Genomic DNA, 20,035 nt, shown 5'->3' with positions numbered 1-20,035 from the left:
ACCTTGATAGATTTGCTTTATTGTACGATGTGCATATTTTTGGCATCACATCACTGAAGTATAAAACGTCCGTGGGAAAGCTAAGGGAACACTGTGATCCTTTTGCCGAAGTTCACGTGTGGCCATGCCCAGATGAAAGAATGGATGTGTCACACACTGTCAGTCACCAAACAGAAACCAAGGTGGAGTAAGGAACATTGCATTCTCCATGTTTAGGTAAATAAAATTTTCAATTTTTATTCAGCATTGTTAGCAAACATTAGGCTTAAGGTAACCTCTGAGTCTGGTAGTTAGATTGTTGCTTTATTATTTTCTTGTCAGAATTTTGGGGATCATTTTGGATGTGTTTCCTCTTTAATTGTAACACGGCCCCCATATTTTTAAAAATGCAATAAGGCTGCATGCTAATTGGACCTAATGCTTTTGCTCTCAAATAGCTGACAGTCTCTCATGACGTGTACATGCGAATATTACGTGACCTGTTGCATGCAATCTTATCTAGTCATTCTGTGTCTATGTCACTATCCCCCTCTGACAACTATTGATGAATTGCTGTAGTTACTGCACCATTAAACAAATTTAATGGAAACATCACAGTCATTTATTCCGTTTTGCTCTTTCTTGCAGTTTCAGTCTCTTTTTGCATGCATACCCGCTTGTACTGTGGCCAGTTTTCACAGTGAAAGACTGACATGAGGGTGTGACTTCCACACACATCCTGGAATACACGGTTGCTTAATATTCCTAAATGAAAACCGATTACTGACAGCATTTCTTGTAAAACTGTGTCGCAACACATTTTATGAATGAAAGTGCAGACAGACTTTAGAGTTGTGATTTTTTTTTTTAAAAAGAAAAGAAAAAAAAGAAGAGAGAATTAAAAACAGGAACTTGGTTTAACTTGTCCGAAAGACTCATCTTGTGGGGTTTTCTGTTACCGTATGCTACATTTTTACATCCTCAGTTTTAGGGAAGTTCTTCGAGTATAGCACTCTCACTAACCCAGGCAACTGTGTTGCGTATTTGTTTTACTGCTTCTTCAGTTCTCCGGCAAAACAGTAACCAAGAGAAGACATGAGTTAGAAATCTAGGGCTATTATTTTACAGATTACATGAAAGTGTGTAATGAATTTGTGTAGAGTTTATTTGTCACTTGTAAAGAGTGCAGAGAGTGCTAGAAATGTGTGACATGACAATAAACACACATGTTAAAACCGGTTCCAGCTGCCTTCACATGGGTAACAAATTAAAATCATAATTAATAGAAAGCTCTTTTAGCTGCTCATCAAACAGCTCACTGTGCATGTATCAGGATTATTTAGGTTTATTGTAGCCCTATACATATAAACAAAGTTAAGGTAATATGTATGGAACTTTTTAGTATTTCATATTATATTAATTTTACAAAACTCAAATTATTATTATTATTATTGTTGTTGTTGTTGTTGTTGTTGTTTTATTAATTTTAAAAGTATGTTCACAAATATTACCATGAATATTACTCAAAGTCTTTTGTTAGAACTAAATAGAGACATGTTGGCATATTTCTTTCTGTTTTTCATTTTATTAATGTTCCCATCTACATTTTAGACATACAGATGGGAAATATGTCTCAGTTCTGATTTGCCTCTCGGACTCTCTTTCTTTCTCTCCTTTTTCTATCCTCCTTTGTTTGTGTCTATTATGATCAGTATTATTGTAGATGGACTGCTATTGGTGTCACGTCTTGTTGTTTTCAGCAGGCAAGAATTTTTGGCACGACATCCTGGGTTGTGGGTGGTGGCCACTTGTCCCCTGAAACCTCTGTCATAGTTTTTAGCAATACTGGACATCCTGCTTCTTTTAATGCATTACTTGCTCAGTAGGAAGAGAAGAAAATAAAAACCCTTCGCGGGAAAACAGTGTACAGGTAACATGCAGAGGGTGCTAGCTGGATTCTGGTTATCTGGCCTGGTCCTGCCAGGCCTGCACTCGCTGAGGCCTGTAATATGGAGAGATCAGATGGATTATCTGTTCTCTCTATATTGCAGTTTTTCAAAAATGTTATGAATAAGTTGTTATTGATATCGTTGTTGTCATAGCAAAAATACAAGAAATACCACACACACCCAGACACACACTTGCAAACACACACACATAAACGCCTTCAGCTTAACAGCACAGCTGCATCCACAGTGGTTTAGTCTGTAGTTTTGTCAACATTCTTTTTTTTCTATGATCTATGTGCAGATTTGTTTCTCGTATGTAAATGATACCACATGAGAATATTTCCTCATGATAGTGGTGGAGAGTCGATCCAAAATCCCTCACAGGTTTTCAGTTGTGTTCCAGACAAATCCAGTGACGTCACATCATTTTCATACAGGCAATGGGAGCGTTTACATCCAAGAGAACACCCGCATCAGGATAAAAACATGCCCCCAAACTGCATAGCAGAGTCACTGAATCACCAGGCTTCAGATTTTCCTTTTATTTGTCACCTATCTTCAAACACTAGAGAGGGAGCAGCATATGGGCTGAACAATACAAGTAATGCTTGTGCACTACTTTAGACACGTCGCTGGCATCATCTAGGCCTGTTTACTAACAACTTAAGTCTGGTCTCTAAATTTCTTCACTTTAGTCCCCTCATCCTGCTTTCTTCACTTCTGCAGTGTGCTAAATACATGTTCCACCTCGGTCTTCAGGATCCCCTTCAGGTGCATGTTCTTTCAGCTCTCAAGAGGCGGATGGCCAAGGACCAATCCGTGTCATCATCTTCTTAAGGAAGTCATTGCAGTTTTTTCGTAGCCAACTTCAAGAACGTGATGCCAAACTTGTCCTTCTCGTAACTCAGCACAGACTATGCGAGTTCTTTTCCAAGATCAGCAAGAAGAGGGCACGCTGTTTGGTTTTAGTTCTAATAAAGCTGTTTCCTTGTACCTCATAGTCCATTTGAATAAAACCTGTTTGTCTGTGAGCTTCCCGTGCATTAATAAAGTCAGACATTCTTAAAACACTGTGGGGGGTTTTCTCTCCCAATAAATGCTGATGGGTTACTTTGGTCACATTTTTGACTGAATAAATGACAATAATGAGCAATGACTGGCATTGGATACGTGGTTTAAAATATGTGTGTTTGATGGTAACTGTGAGAGTCCACTGTGGGTGAAATTTATTTCAACACAGGGCAAATCAGCACTTCCCGCAATGAGTGGACTTTAACACACTTCACGGGCATGCCAGGGACATGACTGTACACTGTGGCACGCCACCAAAAAAAAAGAGAATTATGCAATGTTTTATGTAAAACATCTCTAGGGACATAACCGTGGTAAATATTTTGCATGTAATTGACAAAATATTTGTACGGCTCTGTTAACAGAGCCAGCATGGCCTTTAAGATGCAAACGTAAAGCTTAAAGCAATGTCATTCCTTTAATCCACAGCTGGCCACTCAATCAGCCAATTTAATCCTCCAAAATATGAATCTGTTTAAATTTGCAACATTACCACGTGTCGTTATCTTTCACAAATCTATATCAGAGACGCAAACATTTGAATATGAATGGTTTTTAACTTATTTGGGTGACAAATAAGTTCACTGGCTCCGCCTAGTGGTAAATCTTTAAACCTGCATTTCTGCGTTCCATTCGTGATCCTCTGGGAGCGGAAGTAAGAGGCAGAAGCCAAACTGAACTCACCCTATTCACCTTGGTTTTTTGTTTTTTTTTTATATATATTTTCTAACTTCTCCAGCTTCACCAAAATCGGTTTCTGGTCTTTAAACAGACTGGTAAGCAGCAGGCAGAGATATTCAGAAGAATAAAGGCAAATCTTTTGCAATATGTAAGAGATTTTAGTGTTTAGCGTTTAAATTCCATTTTGGCTTACAGCATGGGATGATAGTGCAACTTTGTTTTGCCCATATGTGCAAGATGAAGACAACAAATTCAAAACGATTCCATATGGCGTTAGAGCGCATAAAGAACACACAAAAAAGAAAAGCATGCAAGCAGGCATAGGAAGTGAAATATTAAAACATTTTGTAGTAACTTGACAAAAGTGGAACACATATGCAGACCCGTAACTACAATAGAAATCAGTTGATCTATGCTTTTAATTAAACATAGACTTGACTGAAGTTCAACAAATAAAGTTGTTAAAAATATTAAAATGGATTAAAAAGAACAGAACAATTTCCAGTATTGAATTTCCCCAACTCTGCCTACTGTTTATGATGACACCAGCTGCTGTCTGGGAGAAATGTGGCTGTCTGCAGTGACGAGAGAACACCATCCTCCCTTTCTTTCTGACGTAGCTGCGAGATGAAGCTAATGAGAGGTGAGTCAGTGGTTGTGCTTGTTAATAATTTCAAAAAATCTTGCGCAGATGGTATTAAAAAAACCCCCACACATACTCACAATAGATAAAGAAAAAAAAATCCTAAAAATCCAAGCCAAAATCCTTCACTTTGATTGACAATTAATTTGAAAAATAAAATAAAATAAAATAAAAGAGCACCTTACATGATATCAAGCTTTCCTGCATGCACAGTTTATACATAACAGTATGAGTTTCTGTATGTGGTAGAAGGAGGTGCCACACACACCACGGGGCTCATCATTTACACTTCATGAAGTAGTTACAGGTTACACTTTTCATTCATTTATTTGTAAGTCTGCATTTGTCATGGGGATGAATCTCAAACTGTATTTACTAATTACTTTCACTGAGCAATGTTGACTATTGCTCTGCCATCTGATTAAATTCAAATAAAAGAATGAAAGAAGTAAATGTGTCTGGTATTGGTAGATAAGCTCTTATTTGTTGAGTTCAGTTCAATTTGTAACTGCTTATTTGTCTCCAGGGTAAAAGTACAAGACATTTAAATAAATAATAATCACAATAAATACATAATGATACTACTGCACTACAGATTGTCATTATATATATATATATATATATATATATATATATATATATATATATATATATATATATATAATGTTGTCTATTCTAAAGCCATTCAAAAGACCAAAAACAGGCATTAAAGCCCCACAGCTCATTAGAGTGAGTTTTATATCTGCATTTTTATTTTTATCTCACCACCAAAACAGCATCCTGACCCAAACATTAAAGTCATTAAACTAATGTGGGTAGTTTAATTTCTTTGCACTTCTTCTGAAAAAAAGGAACTTATGCCACAACTGTTGTTGAAGAAAAAATAGTATTTAATATAAAATGTTATGAACTGGAGAGTTATGATACTGCCACACATTAAACTTATGCGATCTAAAATAAACTTATCATATGAAAATAAATGCAAAAGCCTTTACTTATGAATAGTGATGTGGTGGTATACATCTATTAATACAGTTTTGACATTTCAACACTGAAAAAGAAATTAGGATCACGCCGGCTAATTAGAGCTATTTCTCACAACTGACTTCTTAAACAGACAGAGAAAAAAAAAAATCAAAAGAATGAAAGGAAGAAGGTGGAAGTTAATTAGAAGCCAGATAAAGAACAAAGATGGAATAAAAGGTTCAGTCCTCCTCTCAGTCAATCCAGGACAATTAACTCATGATACAACCACACATCTCAGAAACACTCAGTTTTTTCTGGCGTTGGGGACTGACATGAGGTGGGGTATTATCATCATCACAACCCCCAAAGGGACCTGGTTGCCATGGAGCGTGTTTGCAGCAGCAGTGGGATTAAGGGTCTCATTTAGATTTTGGGTTGCTTTAGGATAGGAGTTGGTCTTGGGCATATATATATGATCGGGGATGGTGGGACACAAGGGACGAGGGAATAAAGGGCGTTTTATGGATGAGGTTTCAACTGAATGGTACACTTGACGCAAGAGATGATTTTTAATACGAGATTTCGATTCCCAACACCTTCCTACCACACTTCAACCTGAAGATGGCGCTCTATATCTGTCTATTAATACAGAACTGCACGTGCGCGCGCATGTGCGAGTGAGCGCGAGACCGAGACGGAGGGCTGCTGTCTGCCTCCTCTCCTCTCCGGTGGTGTTGCCTCCCTGTCGCTGCAGTGCATTGCTACTCGCTCGCCCTCTCTCTCTCTCTCTCTCTCTCTCTCTCTTCCTTCCTCGCTTTTGTACCTCGCCTCTTCCTCCTTCTCACCCGTCTCTTCCACATCCCTCTCATCCTCCTCCCTGCGGATGCCTCAGCCTTGCACCCCCGCCCCAGCATCCCGGCAAATGGTTGTTCCATCTCCGGCAACTCTGGACGCAGGACGCAGCGAAAAGGCTCACAGCTCCGTTCTGATTTGAGCACACTGCGGATTGACTTGAAAGAGGGGCGGACCAGGGACAGTAGGGAAACGAGGAGACGCCTGACAGTGGCCAGGATCTCATTTCGGTAAGTCATCGCGTTATTTTCCCCTTTACAGTATCGGGCAGAGAGGTGGAAGCTGTCGGGTCCACAGACGCCCGTGCTTTCTGGTCTTTCATTTTAGTACGACTTGCATTTTGGAGGAATGCGCAGGGGATGTGAAGATGACTTTTGGGTTCCTTCGTGGATGCTTTTATGAAACTGGTTGGCTGGGTTAAATATGATGTCCTGCTTTTAACAGCGAACTTACTGTGAAGCTCATCGCAGGAACAAGACTCCGGCTGTGCAAAGATCACCCAACACATAACAGATATTTGGCACCAGCTGGCTGCTGACCTAAATTCACCACTGGTTGTGCGTAAAAGTACTCCAAAGGTGCAAAAAGGCACCGTGTCAACAAAAGAGATAGGGGTGCTCTTTATTTGCTAGATTGCTGAAAGTCAAAACCAGAAATAAAGTTTTTATATTCTTCATGCTGTCTAGACTTTACAGCGTTTTACTTCTAAATCAATCGACTCCCCCCCACCCTTTTTGGAACTCCCTTTTTTCTGTAAGTTTCTGGCTCACCAGAGGTAATAAAAAGATAAGAGTATGGGTGAGACTATATACCTTTTCCACAGTCATACTTGTGCTTTGATCAATAGACATTTGCAGGAGGGGGATTGGGCGCTGGCAGTTTGTCAAGGGCATACAATATATCAAGCAGATGATGTGGAGGAGAGCAGGAGGAGGAGGGCTGGGCTGCTGGTAGGCATGCTGTGGGTGCATTTTCAGGCTGCTACATGTCAACTCTTGGACAGGTGCATGATGGACAACTAACATAAGGATGTACAAGGATTGAAAAAGTGCTAGTATTTGCTCTGTCGCATCAAAGCCCCTGTTGCTGCAAAAGTACAAAAAAAAAAAAAAAGAAACAAAAAAACTTTTGAGATCTGCAGGTTTAGGCAGCTTCCTCTGGCCAGGTAAGCAGCCTTGTGACAATTCAGTCTCCTCTAATTCCCCTCAAACTGACTGAAGAATAAAGGAATATATTTTTTCCTCACACACGCCCTACATGGATGGCAGCCTCAATCTGTTTCAGCCAGCACTTTATCCACTTTTCCAGTACTTTAAGAAATGACAATACAACATTTCTCTTGCCCATGAGCTGCACATCCTCAGGAAGTAGATTTTTTTTTAAATGTATTTATTTATTTTTACTGTTGAAGGATAAGAAGCATTAGAAACGATCTATCACTGTGGGAACTCTCTCAACAGTTCCTGCGCAATCTCCATCCTTCACATACACACAGATACTGACACATGCTCCATCCCCTCTAAGTTTTCTAAAGATTAGCTTCTTTTATGTCCAGTGAATGTCTCCAGTGGCCATGAAAAGCCTCGTCCTTCATCGCGGACACAGATTAGGCTAATTCACACAGCAGCACAGGCCTAATGCCTAATCACTATGCTGCGCTGGCAGAACAGAACAGTCTTTATACTGTGGTCGCCCAGAGAGGGAGGGAAAGACAGCGAAAGAGAAAGAGAGCAAAGGGGGAAGCTAGCCGCCGGTGCCTATTGATCGGACGGAAGGGCTTCTGTCTGGCAGGCGTCCACAGGATGAAGTGCTGACGACAGTCCAACAAGCTGCCACGATGAGCTGGCCTTATACGTAGTGCTGATGTGAATGGAAGAGTTTGAATTATAGTTATGCTCTCTTTAGCAGAGCAGGGTCGGGGAAGATTGGAAAATAGTGTATGTGTTAAGAGTTTGATTTTTTTTTTATCATCAGAAAGTGCAAGTTGGTTGTGCAAAGCAGTGATAATGCAACAGATAAACAGGTGAACAGGTGAACAAATGCCATATTGAGACTTTCAGACTTGGGCATTCGCTAAGCACAGTAAACAGGCTATTGTAAACCACATCAGGTATGTTTTTTTTCCCCACATGGTGTGCCCGAGGCCAATTCTGTGCACATGAAATGAGTGAAGGCCAGGATCAAGAGAAGCAGAAAGGAACTCTCAGCGACATGTGCTTTGATATTTGACCAAGTGTGTCAAGTCTAACAGGACGCGATATAACGAGTGTTGTCTGTTGACTTTGCAATGTAAAATTTTGGTGTCAGCAATAAAATGTTGCTTTCTATTCTTACTTTAAAATGAATATTGAGACAGAGGTGTCTGAGTAGGATGACACTTTCCATCTTTTTTCCTTCACCTGCTTCAGAACCTTTCATAATTCATGTGACTCGGGCAGCGAGACAGCGTACTGAGCTCAGACACTGTCTGACACCAGTAGTACCTACAGCACCTGTCAACTCACAAGAAAATGAATCTGTAAGAGGTCCAGGGGTTCTGTTCTACACTTAAATCTGACCTTTGACCTCCATATTAAAGTAGGCAAGATAAAAAAGCTGTCAAAAAATTTCCTCACAGTAGTAGACAGTGTTTGTCTCCTCAACGGGGAACTGCTTCATTACATGACTGAAAGTGAGATTAAATGATTGTTTCCTTTCTCCTTCATTCCTCCTACTGAATAAATATAGCTTCATACTAAAGGTGGTCCCTCTTTGAGGTGTAACAAAAGCCCCGAGGCTAAATGGCAGCTGTGTTGTGCGTGTGGTTTACACCTATACATTCTGCAAAAAAAGAAAAGAAAAGCAAAAGACAGATAAATATGGAACATGAAGGAAAAAACATGCAATGTTTGCTGTACATTTTTCCTTTTCCTCCATACGTCCCCTTAAATTCAGAACCTTTCAGGCCTCAGGCAATTAGCTGACAGTTGATATACACTTGGCATCGATTCATTTGCATATTCATGGGAATAGGGTCGGTGCTAATTGGCAGCCACACTGTGCTCATCGATCAGATAACTTGATGCTCGCGTTGGCGACTTGATGCTTATGAGCTCGTTTAATAACATAAAAAACACCGATGGGCCTCCGCTAATGGACAATTTTACTGTGTCGCCATTACAGTGGGATTGTTACAAGATCACATACATGTTCCGCACCATTAAACTTTCACTCCTCTTTAAAATATAACTCTTCTTTCTCTCAAGGGTGCAATGCTGTGCACCCAACATGGCTTTCTGATGGATGTTCTAGAAATGATACTTTGCAGTTAAGTTTATACATTTGAGTCAGTCATAAAGTAGCCTTTTTTTCCATCATCAATCAGCGTGACAGTGAAATGCATTGGCAGTTTGCCCCATCAGGAATAGGATCACCTTTGCCTGTAATGCTGTGTTATTGAGCTGGTCAGTTAGTCATTTCTAGTTTTTTGTTTTAAACACAAAGTGTGGACTTGGAAGTTTATTTCTAAAGATGGAATATTTCTAAAGGAAGCAGTTAATTAATACAATTAATGTATTAATGCACCTTTGATCTTAGGCTACAACCGATTGAGTACAACTAAAGCAAACAAGAGGCGATTCGTGTTTATATGTAGGTGTGCACGGTGTGGTTTATTTTTTAGGCGAGACCTTTTTTTTCAACTAAAAGGTCTGACTTCAAGACCTTGTTCTTCTTACTTAGGGTGTCCTTGACAAGGACAGAGAGGACACAGAGTACCTCACAGCTCGAAGGACGTCAGCTTGTCACTGAGGCTTTGGCCTTTTTATAAAGAAAGAAAAGGTACTGACAGTATTTTCTGTTGAAAACAAAGCAACTATTAAACACTGGAAATCAATGGTTACCCAGGGAATAGCACTTTTTCAGATGGTATCACCAGACTCTGATGGTATGACGCGGCCTCCTTTTTTTTCCATGCTTGCCTGCACCGTTAATGTATCCTCACCATCTGCTGACCTTTGCATTAAAGCTGGGAAAAGATGGAGAAAATTTGCAGTTTGGAGGTGAGTGGACTGGACAGTGTCATTACGCCGCTACAGCTTTGGCTGGACCGAGTAACTGGCATAATCTGCCCGTTTCAACCCGCTCTTAGCTACTTTGCATTTCTCTGACTCCATATTGAAAAGTTTCATTTTGACAAGTAACATGAGTGTGGGGTGGGGTAGAGGATTCTCCCCGTTTTGGGAGACGGGTGTTGAGACTAGAGAATTACCTACGAAAGCTGGGCCAAGCTCATGCAAGCAGATAGGCATGGAGGCTTCTTAAGTGCCCTTGACCATTTCATCTTCCTGTATCACACACTTCTCTTTTTGCTGTAAAAGAAGGGGAAAAAAAAACGTGTCCAATTTTAACAATGCCTCGGATTTATGGCTCGATTTCCACTGATGCCACATATAGTAAAAATATATGGCCTCATAGTGCAGGTAGGTGGTAAAAGGTAAAATCATTCACCAATTGCTGTGCATTGTACGCGGTGGTGATTAATGAGAGCAGGACTTTCAGGAACGCAGCAGGAAGGAGACAGGGAGGGAGAGAGAAGATAGTGATATGTCAGTGTTGGAATGAGTCCAGGAAGCCAGCAATATGTGTGAGGGAGACAGACAGAGGGGGGGGGGGGGGGGGGGGGGGGGGTATGGATACCTACTAGTGTGTCTCTGCCACTGACTCTCCTCCCATCTTCTAATGAGCCCGCTGCATATGGGACTCCCTCTGTCAGCCCACTGCCCTCCTTCTTCCCCTCAACTCCATTATCCTCCCTCTTTTCCTTTACTCTTTACTATGAGAAAACAAAAGAGTAGCAAAGAAATTAAATTAAGAAGTCAAAAAGGCAAAGGGAAGATAAAAGAAATGGGTGATGTGACAAGAAAAAAGCACAAAGACGTGGGGGGTCAAGCATGCAGGTTAGGGAAGAGGGAAGTGGCAAAAAGATAAAGAGATAAAATAAAAGATAGGTGAGGTGGGTGAAAAGATGACGTTGTGGAAAAAATAGAGAGCTGGTGGCATAGCTTGAGGAGCGAGAGAGGATTATAAGCGCTGAGACGAGGAAGAAGCAGGGAAGCTGAGACTGGGAATCATCAAATGTAAGAAGTGACAGAATAGTGTGAAGAAAAAAATGCCCAGCAGAATGACAGGATGACAAGGAAAGCCACATGACGGCACCGTGCTATACTTCTTAGTGTCAAAAATGAAAATGCTGCATATTAAAACCTAACGATGTGTGTTTAGCGTGGGCTCTACAGTGAGCCGTATGTCAGCGGTTACCTCGCTGTGACATCGTGTTTGTGCCTACCACACTTTACTGTGCTAGGCTGAATTAATAATTGGCTCAGCTAGCCAGGTCTGCCAGAGGTAATTGAGCATCAAAGAGAAGCTGGAGCCCAGATCCTCCTGATTTCCCTGGGCCAAAATGATGCCCGGAGCTGACTTGTGCATGTATGACAAGTGTGTCAGCGTGTGTGATTGTGACCTTTATTACATGTATGGGGGTTTGTCATTAGGATTCGTATTTGTTCAGAGGGTGGAGAGTGTATGCCTCATTGTTGCTGTGTGTCCTTGGGTGCATATGTGTGTGTGTGTTGTTGTTGTTTTGTTCGGCTCCTTGACATTCTTTTAATGAGGTTGCCTGCATTACAGTTTCACCACCTGCCTGGTCCTTTCTGCTGGCTTGTTATTGACTAAAACACTGAATTGTACCTTTGTTCCTGGAGAGACCCGCACTTTGAACCTGTGGGTAAAATCATGGTGTGAAATTAGGATGAGAGACATATATTGGTCTGATATCAAGAGATGCACTTTGCAACAAGTGCGGCAGTTGTTAAGAGCATATGTGGCACCTCACTGGAGAGAAAAAGACTTAGGATAATGACATGTTGCGTCGCAGGAAGCAGGGAGGTATATTGTTGTTGGCTTCATCTATAGTTTCTCTGCACAGCAACATACTATTATCTTTCTTGCTTGTCAAGTGGGAAATAACATGTTTGATGGGATATGAACACCTGTGCCTGAATGCGAGAGTTAGGTGTGTGTGTGTGTTTTCTCCTCTGTTCTTTTGACCTTCATCTCATGAAATTCATTTTAAGCAACATTTAAGCAAATGTTGGTTGTGAATGTGAAGGACTAGCAATCACCTGGTTTCTAAATTAGCCTATGGAAAGTTAAGCAAATTGTGAAATTGTCTGTGTATGTGCAGCAAACAGCAAACTATTATCTGTTGAATAGAAACACATCAACATACATCAACGTAAAACAATATTGGATTAAAAGACAATACTTTACTGCTTTAATTTGATTTATTATTTGTTTCCGGGATGAAACTTTCTTTAATTTCCTTCATTTGGGATTGGTAGATTTATAGGTTAGCAAAAGATATCAGAAACATAGTAAACTTAAATTTAGAGACAGTCAATTTTTCAGTTATGTAATAGAAAAAAATTATATTGTGAATATTAAATCCAGCAACTGAGATGAACATCGCCAGTCGCCGTAATTGGATTTTAATGTATGTGGCTACAGACAGCATATTCATATGCAAAATCACAATTTCCCTCTGATAAACAGTTTGATTATATTCTCATAGTGTATGAGGGTTTAACTACCTGAGTCCAACAGTGTTAGATCCACTTAAAAGAAAGTACCTAACACCGGCTGACAGGAGCTAACAGCGGCAAAAACAGCAGTGCTTATCTACGGAAAGATTCAGGATATCCTCAACAACTGACCTCAGTATTGCTGTCATCTTACAGAAGTAAGCTTCACTGAGTCATTGAATAGCATCAGAATCCTTTCACAAAGTCCAACAGGCTCCTCCATAATAAAAGGTCCTGGACACATATTGATAGCTGAGGGAAACAGCAGTCTGACAGCCTATACTCACTACAGATGAACGGCAGCCAGAATTCTGTCCTGTAGCAGCCACTGTATTTAGGATTATGCACTTAAATTGGGAGGGATAAGAAAAAAGAGGTTGACTGCAGTCTGCTGACATCTAGTGGTGAGATATTCCACACTGTAACTTTAAGGCGCTCTCAGTGGCATACACATCTGGCTGGCCTGCAGAAGTTTTACAAGCACAGAGAGGATCGCAGGGCAGATGAGGGAAGGTAAGTAAGTTCTTTCAAAACATCAAAGGTTCATGTTGTTGCTTATTGTCAGGGTTTCATATTTACTGTAGTTACAGGAACTTACGTCACAATCAGTTTGCACATCACTTTCATTTTTTCATGGCAGCTGCTTGTCAAATACAGCGTAAAAAAAGTCTCTTTCTCACAGTTGTGTGCTTTATAGTTTTAGTATAAACACAACACTGACACTCTAACAGCAGTGCAGATGTTTGAGAAATCAAGCGTTAAGTATTTTATATTGATTTTCTAGAATCACTAGCAAGGCAGAAAAAGCGTTACTGAAGTGTGCAAGAATAATATTTGATATTAATTTAAATGCACTTTTCTTTATTTCACAGCTGTCCTACATCTGTATAACAGCTGCAACTGTAACATCATATTTAACTGTGTAATAAACTAGATACTGTCCTTTCAAAAAAACCATATAGATTTTCCTTACTTTCTCGTCATGAGTAATCCTGATGACACACACACACACACACACACACGCACACACACACACACACACACACACACACACACACACACACACACACACACACACACAGTGGTGTTTCTTAAAAGCTCGAGGGCGGCCAAGTGGTATAAATGCCATGCCTGATGCCTGTGGTGGGATCAGCAGACAACCCATCAGCAGCCTATACTGATCCTTATCAGCTGTGCATTGCTGTGGCTACTTCCATCCGTCCGTCAAGCACTTTCTTACATCTGTAGAAAGGGATGTGATGGAAATGACAGGAAAGACAGAGACATAAGGAGATAGTAATCAGAAAAATATGACCCCTTTATAGATTGGGACTTCTCAGTTTATTGCTATGGTGTGCAGGGCTTATGTGTGTGTGCATGGATCAATGGAGAGAAAAGAAGGAGAGTGAAAGGAGGAGGCTGACATTAAGAAGAAAGAAGGTTAGAGGTACTTTGGAGAAAAAAAAATGGCCGGTGACATCATCAGCAGAGGCAGCAGCCACCTGCACAACGCAGACCACATAGCATGATTTGTAAAGAAGATGGAGGATTTAGCTGTGAGCATTTCTAAGGGTAGAACAGCAGCTGAAATAATGTTTTGACCATGGGGCGTTTTATTAGGTTGTTTATTGATGTGTGTTGACACTGGAGAGCTACATCCACAGTCGAGCCCTAGCCCCTGCTGTCCACATTATTCGATTTCATTTCACAGTCCCAGAGCTAACAAAGGCAGGTTTTCTGTCTAGCTACACATTGTACTTGTTCCAAGTAAAGCTCTTGTCAGTGTAAGCTGCATGTGCCCTATCCTGATATTCAGCATTTTTATTTATGCCCAGTTCCTCTTGGGGCATCCTTTGTTATACAGTATCCCTGTCAACAAAATGTTCTCTTTTAAATTAACAGTATACAGAGTGGCTTTGTCCTGTTGGGTGTTTTTCGATTAAAACACGAGTGAATCTCTCGTTGCCTGCAAAGGGCACGTCGATGAAGATGGAGGTGCATGTCTTCCTGTGTTGCTGGACGTGGTCTGTAAGCCACACTCTTACAGAGGAGTTTTTCTTAATCAGGTTTTTAAGTAAGCAGGAGCTGGAGTTTTCCAAGCTGGATAATGGGATAAAGATTCTGATTGAACTCCAAACATCTTCTGCTAAAATGTGCAGAGCATCAGTGCAAAAGTGCTGAAAAAATGTCCCAAATTATAGGTTTTACTTCTAAATTAAGTGATTATGAGCTGGGTGCATAATTATTATTAATTATTATGTCAGTTTAATCATTTAAAATTTTTGTGATTAAAGAGTTATGTTTTCACGCGCCTTAATTTGCCCCTTCTGTCTTCCAAAGGATGAGGAACACGCCTTCTCCGAACGCTTCCAAATGTTCAACAACACAATGTTCTGTTAGCAACCAAAGTATGTCCATGCAGCTCAGTCCAAGATGAAAATAAATGAAAGGCAGTTCAAAGCCAAATTGTTCAGGAGGTAATGGTAATTTCACAGTGTTATTTTGTGGAAAGCAGTTACAGATTTAAAACAAAAAATAAATAAATAGGAAGAAGAATTAGAGGGTGTAACTTAGAAAATTAGGCATTCACACCTTACTATTAATTACATGATCTGAAGAGGTAAACTTACTATTATAATAGCGTTAATAGCTTCTTTAATTTCCAGTGGAGCCAGCTAAAACTTCCTTAGGAAAAACTGGAGAATGATATTCATAGGCTGACTGGAGGCTCGTACTTCCTCCGGCAGACCACACTCAGATTCACTCTGAAATCTTGTTTTTGGTTTTCTTCAAAATGTATAGAGAAGAAACCAAAAACCACAGCAAAGGGAATGTTGTTGTTGCGCATTTGGCATCAAATTGCTTTATAAATAGCGTTTGTCGTTACTTCTTTATTCTCTCTGATGTCTCCTGTACTGTGCAGATCGCAGCTATGACCGGGCTCTGGAAATGCAAGTGCACATTAATTTCACTCATCTGTCTTCTGTGGGTTGCATCTGCGATGTATAATTCATCAAGTAACTCTCTGGTGATATCCGCATATAAATTAACTTAGATATTGTGCAGCTCATGAATTTCTAACGATGTATGTACACAGTGGCATCGCAGTAGTACATCAGCTGCGCTGTCTCTTGCTTGCGAGAAATGGAGTGAAAAACATTTTGTGTGCTGGAATGTTCTCAATCATGAAATGGATTTAAAAGTGGCCCACAGGCTATTCGTGAAATGTTCGTGAAGCAGAGCCACCCCTCACTGTTGAGTGTACCAATTACGGATGGAATCTGCTGGGTGTGTTTAGAGATTTGTCGGGTACTGTATCTCGGTAGCAGACACACACACACACACACACACACACACACACACACAGACACACAAAAAACCAAAACACTGGGTGCGTCTGTTTGATGGTACAGACTTGACAGAAGCTCCATTGATCTAGAGAAGAACAGAAATGCAGAGGAGGTTTGATTGTTCTCACCAACAGCTAGCTTTGCACTCAGATAAGGAAACTGAAAATGTGTGGGTTGCTGACAACAATTATTTAATAAAATGTAACAAAGTAATGGTGACTTGGTATTTTAAAATGCCATCTGGTCTTTAACTTGTTCTGTCTGCAATTTTGTAATAACGCTTAACTTTTGTTGGCTTGTGCAGCATGCGCCTTTTCTTCTAGTTTTGAGACTCGCTTGCTTTTGGGGAACGTTTTAAACAAGCCAGACAAATTCCGCTCGCACGTTCTTTATGAAAAACTAAAGTCATTTGCAAAGACAAGATACCCCTCGCTGTTGTTTAGGCCAATTAGGCTCAAAATCTGCTGGCTCTGGGCTTGTGCCAGGGATTTAGAATGAAAGTCTTTATGTGTCAGAAAGATGGCTTTGAAAAGGACTGAAAGAAAAAAAAAGCTTGCTGATTTCCAGAAATGGTAAACTCACACACACACACAGCCGCACAGTTTCTGTCACTCTCATTTCTCTTTTCTTTCCTCCCTTTTCTCTGTGGGCTACTGATAGGCAAGACAAGAAAGCCAAAAGACAAACAGTTGATTATATACTCTATATTCGCAACAGACATCCACTTTGCAACCAGGGAATTCTGCACACACACATACAAAAACACACGCACGTGTGTGCAGACACAGGCTGCAGTGAAGAGGAAGCCACTGCCAGAAAACTGTGGAGGAGGGAGACTTGGGTCAGTACCTCCCTGCTGCACTGCTTCCAGTTTGCCTATGTGACATTACTTCTGATAATTTGACCTGCAGTGCAGATATGGGATGATGGAAGATGTTTTCTCAGCGGAACCTTTGGCTCGGAGAGGTTTTCATACCGAAAAGGAGACTGTGTATTTCTCTCCAATAGATAAAATAAAATGATATTGATTTCACAGACATGGCAAGCAAAGAGCAAAATTACATTTATTAGAGGAAAGCTACCTCACCTGCCCACCTGCTTTCTGCAGATGGGCACTGTTATTGTTTCCAGACGCAAAAGGTCACATATAAATGATAGTTGTGATTTTTACAGTATGGCATTTACCATTTATGAATCCCATTGCACAGGTTATGATTTGAGAATGTCAGAAGACTGAGGCACACTGCTTGGTTTATTTTTTATTCTAACCCACACACCCAATGGTGTCTTTATAAAGAAATGACATCTCTTGTCTAAAGAAAAGAAAGAATAATTTTAAATTGTTTTTGTTAATTTTATTCTGCAAAAAAAGGAGAAAAAAATGAACTAATGGCTTCGACCTCTTCTTCATTGATGCGTGACAAGTTGAACTGTTGAATAATCTGGGATCACAGGGTCTAATGAAACCACAGGCAGTGAGGTGTCTGACTTTGATCTTTTGGAGGCTCTTAACCCGCCAGCGCGCCAAGCCTTAAACTGTTGCGACATGAGGGGAAAGGGGGAGCCAGGAGTGGAAGTTTTTTAGATCTCGTCAAGTGTTTCAAAGTCTTACATCACTTCCATGTCTTCCTCCAGGAGAGTATTGCAACAAACCCTGCTTTAAGAGCAGTCAATTCCTGTTTTTCCCCTCATATAGAGGTATTTTGATGGGTCAGTGACGGGAAATGTTGCGAGGGAGTCATGCCATACATCGGGACCTCACACGCGGATATGCGTGTATACACACAAATGCACACTTTTCTGTTTTGTATACAGCGTGGGATGTTCTGCTCTCACACTGTGCAGCGAATTGAATTTTCATTCTCTCATGGTTGGTCAGGCAGTGTTACTCTTTCTGCCATTATGGCACATTCAGTAAGACAGCAGGAGGCCAGAGAAGCATAGAGGTCTCCACCAGCTTCTCCAGAGGAGGCTTGCCACCCTCAGCCTCATGCCCAGCAGCGGACACTCTTTGTTGGCTGGCTGGCTGGCTGGTGGGGACTGAATGGAGATGGCACCATGCTGTGTCTCGCTCATACACCTACTGTAGGTGTAGATATGATATACAGACGTGCGCAGACAAACACACACATGCACACAAAAAGTGACTGTAACCCAGAGGAGTCAGTTAAGAAAACATACACCCTTTTTCTATTTTTTCTACCTTTGTCCCATACACTGCAGGGTAAATTGAGGGTCAGCAGGTTACAGGCAAGAATTATGGCACCATCAAGGTCCAGTTGTCAAGAAACCATGGTAACTATTAGCTCTGTTGGTTTGGTTGCTATGACAGCGCAGATATTACCGGCTGACTGCAGGGATGAAGTAATATAATGGGATGGTAGAGGGAGGGGATTAGACTTTGTGAAGTGTACATCAAAGTACGGGGAGAAAAAGTACCAATTCTGTTTGATCAAGAATAGACTAATAAGGCTTCAGATGCAGGATGGAGTGGTAGTGCAGGTGTAGTGAAGTGGCTTTGGAGTAGAATTTGCAGAGCAAGCTGCTCTTCTAAACAACAAGATAGGAATTTATTATTAATCTCCTTTCTTTTGTCTCATTTTCATAGCTTCTCATAACTGTTTTTCATGATAGTCACTAATCAATAAATTACTTTTTTCAGGTATTCTTTTATGCAAATATGCAGACTCATTAACTTTGTATCTATAGGCATCATTTTCATCTGCCGGAAAGGGAATGTGAATGTAAAATGCTGTTTTTTTGTGTGTGTGTAGCTGCCATTAACATCCTGGTGTGGGAATAACGGTGGCTTTAAGATATAACCGATTGTGATGCAGTCTCCTAAAATTTCTGATGCAATGCCAGTAAACAATATATGAATTTGATTAATTTATCGCTGAAGTACAATTATGTCTGTGTTTGCCATTTATATTGTATAGACTGACATAAAATCTGCTACTTGATGTAAATCTTGCAAATGCATTAATTTAGAGGTATCCAGTTTAACCTGACGTTAAACAAATCTAATGAACACCATGTAGCCAGTCATAGTCAATCCACAACTCTTACATTATTAAAATTGCATCACAGCTTGTGCAAAATTCATCATGCTGTTAATTTTTGCTCTGGGTTATTTCTGCTGCCTCTCTGCTACCTTTTTTTTTCCTGTAGTGGCTGGTAATATTTTAGTCAGTGCATTGTTGCATGCTTGTGTGCCTCAGTGTGTTTGCGAATGCCAACACAGAAGCGAAAGTAGCGTGACTTTCTAAACATTTGCAGAATGGTTCCTAAAAATAAATGGTTCTTCTAGATCTCATAATGTGCAGAGATATTTACCAGCTGCAGTTCAGTCCTGTTGACAAGAAGAAGCAAAAACAAAGACAAATGGCTGAAGAGCGGTTTGGCAGTCGGCATCCCCTAGTTTGAATCTCTCTCATCAGACAAACATCTTTCTCATGCTTGCCTGGCAGCTCTTACAATCTGATTATTTTAGTTTACATGACAGATTGCCTTACTGTTGGTCAGTGATTAATGGAAAAAAGTTTGGGATTATCCATATTAATATTTGCCTTGGATTATTGCAAACAGCTAGACAAATAAACAGTGCAATCATATGAAAATAATCAAATCTTTATACAGTTGTATAGACAAATACATATTTCTGTTTCTGTTGAAATTTCATGCATACTGCTTTTCTCATACATCCCGGTAATGCTGTTTATAACCCAGCAAGGCTGAAAGTACGAGATGGCACCCATAGTAACAAATTTGGCACGGCATTATTTCAGACAGGCTACGAAGTTGAGCTCAGCCCACAGTCGTGGTAGATTAGCCGCTAGCAGCTGATCTCAGTGCCAGGCGACATCAGCGTTTAGCTCAGCTGATACGCTTTGCATGGCATGCAATAAAGGACTCAGTTAC

The 20,035-nt window shown here is 40.5% G+C and overlaps 1 protein-coding gene across 3 annotated transcripts in view; it reads left to right on the top strand.

Annotated features, from left to right (window-relative positions):
• The first annotated feature begins 6,008 nt into the window (after positions 1-6,008).
• The window catches only part of ctnnd2a (catenin (cadherin-associated protein), delta 2a), a 249,594-nt gene continuing 235,567 nt past the window's right edge, over positions 6,009-20,035 (top strand). For all 3 annotated transcript variants that reach the window (XM_063483875.1, XM_063483876.1, XM_063483874.1), the window contains exon 1: positions 6,009-6,371. The gene's annotated coding sequence lies outside the window, so the exon portion shown is untranslated. The remainder of the gene's footprint in view (positions 6,372-20,035) is intronic.

The sequence above is a fragment of the Pelmatolapia mariae genome, linkage group LG9, assembly GCF_036321145.2.
Source record: "Pelmatolapia mariae isolate MD_Pm_ZW linkage group LG9, Pm_UMD_F_2, whole genome shotgun sequence".
Lineage (NCBI taxonomy): Eukaryota > Metazoa > Chordata > Actinopteri > Cichliformes > Cichlidae > Pelmatolapia > Pelmatolapia mariae.
This window is presented reverse-complemented; position numbering and strand designations above follow the sequence as displayed.